Consider the following 11,113-nt stretch of genomic DNA (forward strand, 5'->3'; position numbering starts at 1 on the left):
CTAACCAGGCTTGCCTGACCAGAAGACATGCACACGTCATCACTACATAGGGTTCACATAGAGTTCACATAGGTTCACATAGGGTCATCAATCAAAATTTTGACACGTGACATCTACTTTAATCTCTCTCACAGCCATACGCACGCGCGCGCACACACACACACACACACACAAACAGACGCACACAATGTCCTGCTACGCACACACTGTCTGTCTCACTACCCTGCCGACAGAGATTAGTGACCTAGTCCTTGAGACGTACTCCCAGTCGTTCTCTCCCAAATCTCTAGTCAGGTCGGCACCGAGCTCAGACAGTCTGTGTTTTAAAATACCATAAAGACATATTGTTTTACCCTAATTCTGACTAGGATTACACATTTATTGATTATGATTTTATACATTCTAATCAATTCCATACAATTATATGTTTCAGGGCGGAATACTCTAATCATTCAATTAACAGATAATTCTCAACTAACAGAACCCAGTTTATAATTGTAAATAAATCCCTTTTGTGCATGTGCATAACTATAGATAAATCCAACAGGAGAGTTTGAGTGATGGAAGTTGGACAGAGGATCTCAAAGTCCCTGAGCAAGAAACACTTGGACAAACTTTAAAAAACGAATGTTAGGCTATTTTCTGGCAATTATGCCATCATTATGTGTCAGATGTTAAGACTACAAACCTTTATAAATTGCCCATTTGCGAGATTGACTTGTCATTTCAATAGGCTAAAGACTAAAATCTGGATTCATGATTGTAGATGCCGGTAGCCTATAGCCCCTGATAGGCCTACAACTTCAAAATGTAGGAATGATTTAGCAGCTGGCTTAGTTCAAACTAACAGACTAATTCATTCAACATGAATAGTTTGGCAATTTCGAGGTAAGAAGTGCTTTTGTTTTCCAATAGCCTTATCAAATTTCAGGTATGACCCAGATGCAGACAGTGTTGAAGAAACAAAAGTTTATTTCTAATACAGAGGCAGGCAAACGACAGGTCAAAGGCAGGCAGGGGTCAATAATTCAGAGAGGGTGCAAAGGATCTAGAATGGCAGACAGTCTCAGGGTCAGGGCAGGCAGGGGTCAATAATCCAGTGAGGTGGGGCAAGGTACAGAACAGCAGGCAGGCTCAGGGTCAGGTCAGGCAGAACGGTCAAAACCGGGAAGGACTAGAAAACATGAGCAAGAAACAGGCAGGAGCAGGGGAACAAACGCCGGTAGGTTTCATGAACAAATGAACTGGCAACAGACAAACAGAGAACACAGGTATAAATACACAGGGGATGATGGGGAATCTGGGCGACACCTGGAGGGGGGTGGAGACAAGCACAAAGACAGATGTGACAAGCCTGCTGGAATAGGCTACTGAGGATGGGGTCGTAATTTCAATCACTGAAATAAATATTAATAATATGTCAGCAAGACAAAGGAGCTGATCGTGGACTACAGAAAATGGAGGGGCGAGCATATTGACGGGTCTTCAAGTTCCTCCGTGTCCACATCACTAAGGATCACAACGCCTCTTCCCCCTCAGGAACCGGAAATGATTTGGCATCAAGTTTAGAGCATCTTCACTGGCTGCATCATCGCTTGGTATGGCAACTGCTTAGCATTCAAACAACAAGGCGCTACAGAGGGTATTGCGTACATAGAAATACTCCAACCACCCAAGTCAGACTGTTCTCTCTGCAACCGCACGGCCGATGCTGGGACCAACCGGACCCTGAACAGCTTTTACCCCCAAGCCATAAGACTGCTAAATAGTCTGGGTAGCTATTTAGTTAACTATTTAACTATCTGCATTTGGCCCTTTTTGGCATGAACTTTTTTTTACTCATCACATACGCTGCTGCTACTGTTGATTATCTGTCACTTTATTTCTACTTATGTACAGTACCAGTCCAAAAATTGGACACATCCAGTCAAAAGTTGACACACCTACTCGTTCAAGGGTGTTTCTTTATTTGTACTATTTCCTAAATTGTAGAATAATAGTGAAGACATCAAAACTATGAAATAACACATAGGGAATCATGTAACCAAAAAAGCATTAAACAAATCAAAATATTTTTTTTGATTCTTCAAAGTAGACACCCTTTGTCTTGATGACAACTTTGCACACTCTTGGCATTCTCTCAAACAGCTTAATGAGGTAGTCACCTGTAATGCATTCAGGCCAAGGAGTTCAATCTTGGTTTCATCAGACCGGAGAATCTTGTTTCTCATGGTCTGAGAGTCCTTTAGGTGCCTTTTGGCAAACTCCAAGCAGGCTGTCATGTGGCTTTTACTGAGGAGTTGCTGGCCACTCTACCATAAAGGCCTGATTGGTGGAGTGTTGCAGAAATGGTTGACCTTCTGGAAAGTTCTCCCATCTCCACAGATGCTCTCTGAGTGACCATCGAGTTCTTCGTCACCTCCCTGACCAAGGCCCTTCTCCCCCAATTGCTCAGTTTGGCCGGTCGGCCAGCTCTAGGAATAGACTCTAGGAAAAGTCTATATATAGTCAAGTGTGTGCCTTTCCAAATCATGTCCAATCAATGAATTTATCACAGGTGGATTTGAATCAGGTTGTAGAAACATCTCAAGGATGATCAATGGAAACAGGATGCACCTGAGCTCAATTTCGAGTCTCATGGCAAAGGGTCTGAATAGTTATGTAAATAAGGTATTTCAGTTGATAATTATTTTAAATAAATGCTCAAAAATGTCTAAAAACCTGTTTTCGCTTTGTCATTATGGGGTATTGTGTGTAGATTGATGAGCAAAAATATTAATTGAATCCATTTTAAAACAAGGCTGTAACATAACAAAATCTGGAAAAGGGAAGGGGTCTGAATACTTTCCCGAATAGTTTTTCTGCGAAGGGATAGAATCATTAGATTACTTGTTTTGGTATTGCCCATATGTAGCTTGTTTTTGGTCGCAGGTTCAGGAATGGCTGAAGAATTGCTACATTTACCTGGTATAAACTCTGCAAATAGCACTGCTGGGTGATTTGAAAAGTCATAGTCAATCAATCCAAAATATAATAATACTCTTAGCAAAAATGTTCATCATTAATTGACAATTGTAGAATTTGTATGAATTTAGCGTGCTGCCTTTTCAGCGGAATGTTGTCGAGGGGTTCCGCTAGCGGAAAGCCTACGCTAGAAAGGTTCAAAAGTTTTAAGAAAAATAAGTGTTAAGTAAAAAATAGAAAATAAAATTAATTATTTGTTTAACAGCAGCAGTAAAATAACAATAGCGTTATGACATTCAGGCATTTCAAGTATACTCGATTTCTGAAACGTCGCATACTCTTAAACTTTCATTTTTTCGTATACTCAAACTGCTTACTATTTAGGACACAAATATGGGTATTCGGAAACGGGCCATGTCTTTCAATGATCAAACCATGAATGACTGTCAAATAATAAAATAAAATCAATTAATAAGTTTGCATAGTATCAAATCAACTAAAATGTTTGAATAGTACTCGTAGTGAATTTCTTAATCCAACATCCTCTCATTCTGTATCTCTTACAGACAGTAGACATGGAGGATGGTAAACCTGATCTGCTGGTAGTCAAAGAGGAGACCATAGAAGACAAACCAGAGCTCATTGACTAAAGATGGGGGAGCAAAGTAAGGGAGAAATACATATAGCCTACATACAGTAATATCAGGATGTTGGAATGGAAATAAACCTAACAACTTAAAAAGACACATTTCTCTAAAGGGGGGGGGGGGGGGGGGCACCAAATTCTATGGGGTGAAATTGGTGTGGAGGGTCCATGGGTGGAGTTTGACAGTTTATGTGGATTACTTATGTCCAAATTATTGTTAGAAAAATGTTGGGTCCAAATCGGATGTTAGGTGTTATATTTATTGAACAATATATGAATCCTATAAATTAAAATGGCCAATTTTGGGTGCAATCAATTACCTTAATTTCTCAGAGATTAAATTATATTTCAAGCAAATTATTTTGCAGGAATGCTAATCTTATCTGTTTCAGACAACAAAAACTATTTCAGGACAAACTGAGATGGTGGGTGTCGAAATCCTCTTGAGGTGGAACAACCCTAAAGCAGCCTTACCAGGAGTCCACCCACACATTCCGATACTCAAATGAACTGCATCACATGCAAAAATGAGTCTGAACAATTGGCTCACAGTGTAAGATGCCTAGTTCCTGACACTTTTCACAACTTGCGACTTAAGTTCAAATCCCCAATGGGGTCATACTTTTTCATGTGACATGTTTACATTCATTGTGGTATTGTGTTGAAATGAAAAGTGCAGTCATCACCTTAAAAATTAAGAATGAATTTCATAAGGAGCTAGGCCTTTCTTCAACCTTCTTCACAAACATACTGCTAGGACCTAAACATATCTTTAGTATATGAGGCTGCGTGGTTGTGTACTCTTGCCTACATGTAGGATAGGGCTACAACATTTTTTTATGCGTTTTTAGAAATATCTAGCTTACCTTGTTTCACGTGTAACAAAGTATAAATTGACTGGTCTGGGTAGGTTCACCATGTGTCCAGTGAGGGCGCAGCTTCTCCAGGAATCCACTGACGTGAAGCCTAACCTTCTTCTGGCTTCACAACTTATAGTCATTCAGACCAAAACGCTTGCTATAAAACAGGCTTAATACAGAAATATTTGTCCCTACAATGAACATAGGCAAAGTTACTTAGACATGTACACTTACTTGTACAAGGTTTTATATGCATTTTGATAATCGGCTATTTCACTTGATGGCCAGCAGTGGAGGGTTCTCTCTTTTAGAGATAATCTTGCCCCGAATGGGATTTGAACTCACAGCCACCATATGCCAACATCTGGAGTAGATCACTTTAGTGTATGACGCCACTACTCTGCTTAGACCATGGGTAACAAATTCAACCAAGCAGTTGGCCAAATTGACCTATTGAACAAATGCGAATGGATGGCGGCTCTACCGGTTAAGGTCTCTGATGGTTTGATTTGTTATTTTGTTACCGGATATAATTATATGCTCAGCTGGCCGTCCACAGCGTTGCGGCTAATTTGGCCAGGTTGCCCTATGAGAAAAGCTAGCAGCTAGCCATTTCAGACTGATGGATTAAACAATGGTCTAAGCAAACGTTCACAAGTACGGTCCCCATATGTAGAGTTGTCTCTGCTATGTTTTTAAACATCTATTTTCTAACCTCTTCCTGCAGGTGGTTGGCTGGAGGCTAACAGAGGAGACTGGGCAGACATTTTGGATTCCCAGACCCAGATGGGTGCAGCCAAGGCTCCGGGGGATGACGACATTGAGCAGGCCAATACCAGAGGCGACATGGCTGAGGTCAGTGGATGGGAATCCATTTGGGAGTTTTTTTTACCAGTTGAAGATGCATCTGAACTGAAGGTCCACATGGGAGAGAGGCTGTTTGCCTGTATGCACTGCGGGAAGAGGTTCTCAGAGAGGAGCTTCCGGATGTAGTAGGAAACTGGATGAGGTGAACTGGTGAAAGAATGAGTATGAGGCAGAGAAGATGATATGGTGATGTTTGGTGTGATGGTTGTGGTAGCAGAATCAGATTTATTTAGGTAACATTGATAAATAAGATGTTTTATTAATTTTCATAAGTATGCTTATGTGGAAAAAGTTACTTGGGCCCAGAGAGGGGAGAGGTCGGGTTAGTCTTATCTGTGAATGTGTCTGTAACTATTCCTAAACCATGTGAAGGGATGGTGTGATTAATGGGGAACCAGTTAGGTGTCTCCACAATGTCTGTGTGCCAATCACTCTTCTCTCTGTAAGCTTGTCCAGGAGGGGTTGTATTTTTTATGGGAGTATCTAGAAATGGATATATGCCATTGGATGAGGTAATGTTTTGTTTCTAAGTGGTACCAAGAACGAGATGAGAACTTTGGTTTGGGAGACCAAACTGAAGGATAATTTATAGCTAATGCTGTCTAGCTATAGGATACTCCTTTTTCCAAGTGAAAGGTGCCTAAGATCTGTTATTTGTTATATCTGTTTAGATGGGTGTGTCTTTGCTATAAAGGATCTCAGTTGCCATTATGTTGGCACTCTCAGAGAATGAATTTATAGACACTGAATTGATCTGAGAGTCACAGGGCTATGGTGAAGCTCATATAATTAAAGATGGACTTTATGATAACTGACTTGTGTGTGGTTTGCTCTCTCATGATTTGGTAATACAGGAAATTTCCACAACATTGTGTCTGTAAATATGCTTCACTGATGAAGAGTGACAACCATATCATGTTGTTTGATGCTGGTGTTTTATAATGAGGAAATGATAGTGCCTTAATTCATGTTTACTTGACAGGAAGTAGCGAAAGCTTTGTGTAATGTTGAACATTCTCTAAAATATTCTAAAATTCATTTTATCGAAGCGAGGGTACCAGATTTAAAGACAAGGTAAAGTGTTACCATAGTGAGAAGTTATTATATTTGTCACATATCACTTTGTGCAATAAAAGTACTGTACTTCACATTATGTGGTAAAAATCTGTCATTCTGCCCCTGAACAGGCAGTTAACCCACTGTTCCTAGGCTGTCATTGTAAATAAGAATTTGTTCTTAACTGACTTGCCTAGTTATTAAATAAAGGTAAAAAAAATGTGAGTGCATGACCATTTGGTTTAAATTAATTACAAAATTGATTCTGTGCATACTGACTTTCAAAAAATGTATTTCAGGAAGAGTTTCCCTTATCTCAGTCAAACCAAAACATACTGATTTCTTTAATGAACACATAAGGACATTCTTTTTAATAATAAACTCCAATGGCTCCATATTGTTACGTACTTAGAGAGGGCTTGACTGTGGTTAACATTTGTAATATCATGTCATGTTTCACATCAAAGAGTTTCTTGTATAAACTTGTATGCTTTTCTGTACAATCGTTGTTTGCAGTCTGCAGTCCATGAGGACCTGCTGATATCCGGTGCTGCTGGTGGGGGAGAGTGAACCTCTAAAGCGTCTGGTCACAAACTCTGGCCCCGGATCAGAACCCTGGATCAGGTGCCATCGCTCTTCCTTCCCGAGTCAGAACCAGGACTGAACCACGAGGGACAGAGACTCCACCACCACACAGAACACAACCAGTGGACAGGTGGACTGAACAACCTCAGTCCTGGTGGTCAATCAGGGATCCAGTCTGCAGCCCAGACCCTTCTCTTCACAGTCTAAGTGCAGGGATGGAGCAGGGCCTGGGGCTGATAGAGACAGACCCTCCTGTTCCTATGATACAAACACCACAGTACCCATGATGAACAGAGCAGGTCACCCTGGGCTTCAGCCTTCACAGAAAGTGGTGGGAGACCCGCATAGTGGGAGTCTAATGGGAAGTCTTTCTCCTTCAAGATCTCCTCTAATGCCTGGTGACTGGGTTCATAGAAAGCCTGGACCTGGGTCTAGCCTTTCTCAGCTGCCTCATAGTTACCCCACCAATACAGACACGGTCAGGATGGGCGTTCACCATGAGAGATACCTAGCCTATAACACTGCAGACAATTCCAACAACACCGAAACAATGGCTAGAGGTCAAGGAGGGAGCTCAAAGACGAACCACGTGAGGGTGGCTCCTGCTTCTACCTCCTCTGGTATCGTGTCACAACGTGGGAGGCCGGGCATTAGGTCGGACGCCGAATAGCCATACGCCTGACCCACGTCTGGGAAGTGCTTCGCTAAGACTAAATATATCAAGCAGCACCAAACAGTTCACACCAAAGAGAGGCCCTTCAAGTGCAAACTATGTTACAAGAGCTTCTCCTTCTAGAGTAAACTTATCAAACATCGGAGTGTCCACAACGGGGAGAAGTCGTAGCAGTGTGGCTTGAGGTGTGCGCTGGGGATATCTGGGAACCATTCTTTAGTTTAGCTGACATATTATGGTTATCATGTGAAGTGTCTTAGTAATAAATTTTAAAAAACTCTCTAATTCCCTCAGTTGAGCATCTGGGTACGCTTACATTCTCACATGATACAGACTTGTTGTTTGGTGTGCTGGCACAATAAATCCATTTGAATTGACTCACTTTTTGACAGCATCCCTTATGATTTAAACAGAACTTTCTGTACATGTTTGCCCATGGAAGAAGTTGTCAGAAAGTGACCCGTAAACTCCAATGTTGCAGCCTGGACACTATTTGACATTATCTGAGTTTGGAGACACCGTCAGTTGAGACGCAACATGCTCTTGAATACAGGGTGTGTGTCATTTCAGTCATAGAAATATAACTCATAGAACGGACCTATTCCTTCAGACCACGGCAATTTACATTTTTACTTCTAATTACTACCACAACTATGACCTTCGGTCCACCCACCGTTTGTCAATTTAAATGGTCATGTCATGTCATGTCTATTCTATTATCTATATTTCAATAGGTTTCCTATGGAGGATTGGCAGTATAATTTGAAACCACAGATATCCCCATTCACGTCAACATTCTCAGATGTGTGGACCTCCAACCATCTTTGAGGTACCATTTGAAAGTTTGCATTTTAGTACATTTATCATCCAAAACATGACACCACCCTGTATTCAAGAGCATGTTGTGTCTCAACTGACGGTGGGCACAACACAAAAACCTTAGATTATGTAAATTAGGCTAAAATTAAAATATGATTACCGGTTTAGATAATTTACTTTTTATTAATACTTCATTTTAAAATGTAAAAAATCCTGTTTGTAAGCTTTTAAATGATGGGGTATGCAAAATGGGTCAACTTTGAGCACCTTTATTGCTTGAATGTTTTGGTATTCCGATCCAAAAAGTTACTTTCTGAGCACTTCTCCCATGGGTTTTGTTCAAATAAAAAGCGATGCCATCAAAAAGTGATTGAATTCAAATGGATTTACCGATAGCTGAAACACTCATTGAAGTGTAACACCATATTTCCCCTCTGAATTTGGTTTTGGCTATGTTCTATTCATAACACATATAATGTCCCTCTTTGGTTAACACCTTTAGCACACCTTTCCCCAACATTACTTGGCATAATCAGGTAAAACCTTTTCCTTTATGTACAAAAAAAATTGGTGATCATATCTGTTCATAAATGAGAAATCATGTTGTTGTTGGGTTACAGTGGAGAACAAGAAAGGAAACAAGAGAAGTAAAGTTGTGGTGGAAAATAAGAATCCCCTAGACTCGTTTTTAGTCGGAGTGAGGGTTTTGAACTAATGGAACCTGGGAGATCTGTTTGAAGTCTCGATAAAATGTCATGCATGAGGCGTTGGGTGAAGTGGTGTCAGTAAAGGTCACATTTTTGTTGTTGTTGTGTGTAAATGGAGCAGAAGAAGCGTGCATTAGGCCTCAAGATATGAGTGGAATGTTTTGTGTATGGATCTTCAAAGCAGAGCGCCTATCAAGGGGTTGTCTCTGGGGTGGCGCATAAAGTACGTGCAGATGTAATACCTGAGGAAGTAGGAGGAGTGGTTGGTGCACTTTGACCCGTATGGTAGATGGAGCGAAGAAATTCACTTCATCCATACTTTTGTTTACAGCAGAGGCATTGCAATAAATCCAGGTAAAGAATGTTTTACCCTCACAGGCCTCCGAGCCTGTTTAGTAGGGCTGTAACTTGAATTGGAATGTGGCTGAAGGAGTGCGATGGTTTTTTTCAGGGCCGACTGGGACAAAGAATTCGGGCCTGGCATTTTATCCACACCAGCCTACATCACAGAGTGCCGCCAACTAATTTTCCCCTGGCGTCACTACCTTTTACAGCTGGTAGCACCAGCCCATGATATGGTCGAACCCAAATAATGAGTTATCTAATCAAGTCATTCATAGGGCAAAAAAACAAACATTTCCCCAATTCTCATTTCCAAAATCTGGTCACCTTAATTGACAATATTGCAAATATAGCACATCAAAATATCATGAAATCATACATAAAATGTCCAAGCAGGAATATATGAGTTCCTGATATGACTCAATATCACTTTTGCTATGGCAATAGCAGCTAGAGGCAGGAAAACAATGTGCAGACAGTGGCGGATTTGGGTATAGGCAACATGGGCAGGCATCTTGCCGGGGGAGGCACGGGGCACCCGCACATTTGCACGTCACGTCAATGATATCATGTCACCGTGTGGGACTATGGGTCAATTAACCTTGTCGGAGTGGGCGCCCTGATTCTAGTTTGTGAGCTAGGCAGGCTACTGCCTGGGAAGGTCTCCCACTCAGAAGTACGAGATGGGGATTGGATTGGGGAAGGTTGACCTCAGGTCTCCCCACTGGAAGCCCGAGGTAGGGGGAGCAGGGGAATCTATCAAATAGCGCACCTCTAACTTTGTACAGTACTAAAGCAATTAATAAAATCAGTCACACTATGAAATGCTACCAAATAAACCACAATTCATTCATAATACTGTGAATATATAGTTTTATTTAAATTATTTTTTAATATTTTTATTTCACCTTTATTTAACCAGGTAGGCCAGTTGAGAACAAGTTCTCATTTACAACTGCGACCTGGCCAAGATAAAGCAAAGCAGTGCGACACAAACAACAACACAGAGTTACACATGGAATAAACAAACGTACAGTCAATAACACAATAGAAAAAGGTCTATATACAGTGTGTGCAAATGGCATGAGGTGGTAAGGCAATAAATAGGCCATAGTAGCGAAGTAATGACAATTTAGCAAATTAACACTGGAGTGATAGATGTGCAGATGATGATGTACAAGTAGAAATACTGGTGTGCAAAAAGGTAAATAAAAACAATATGGGAATGAGGTAGGTAGATTGGATGGGCTATTTACAGATGGGCTGTGTACAGCTGCAGCGATCGGTTAGCTGCTCAGATAGCTGATGTTTAAAGTGAGTGAGGGAGATATAAGTCATAGACATATTGTTTAAATATTTCCGGGTTTGTGTGAAATCGTTCATATAAAGCCAGTCTGCAGTCTTGGTTGACAGTGTTAGGGGATGGGTAATGTATTGACACTCCAGTGACAAATCAACACATTTGTTTCTATTTGTCTTTGTTACTTTTTGATATGAGTCTTATTTTTGTATATTGATATAGTTTTAAATGTTATGATTATTTATGTGTTGTTCCAACTGTCTGAATAAAAATGACAGTTAGTGCAGAATGGTG

This window comes from Oncorhynchus kisutch, linkage group LG7, assembly GCF_002021735.2.
Source record: "Oncorhynchus kisutch isolate 150728-3 linkage group LG7, Okis_V2, whole genome shotgun sequence".
Classification (NCBI taxonomy): Eukaryota; Metazoa; Chordata; class Actinopteri; order Salmoniformes; family Salmonidae; genus Oncorhynchus; species Oncorhynchus kisutch.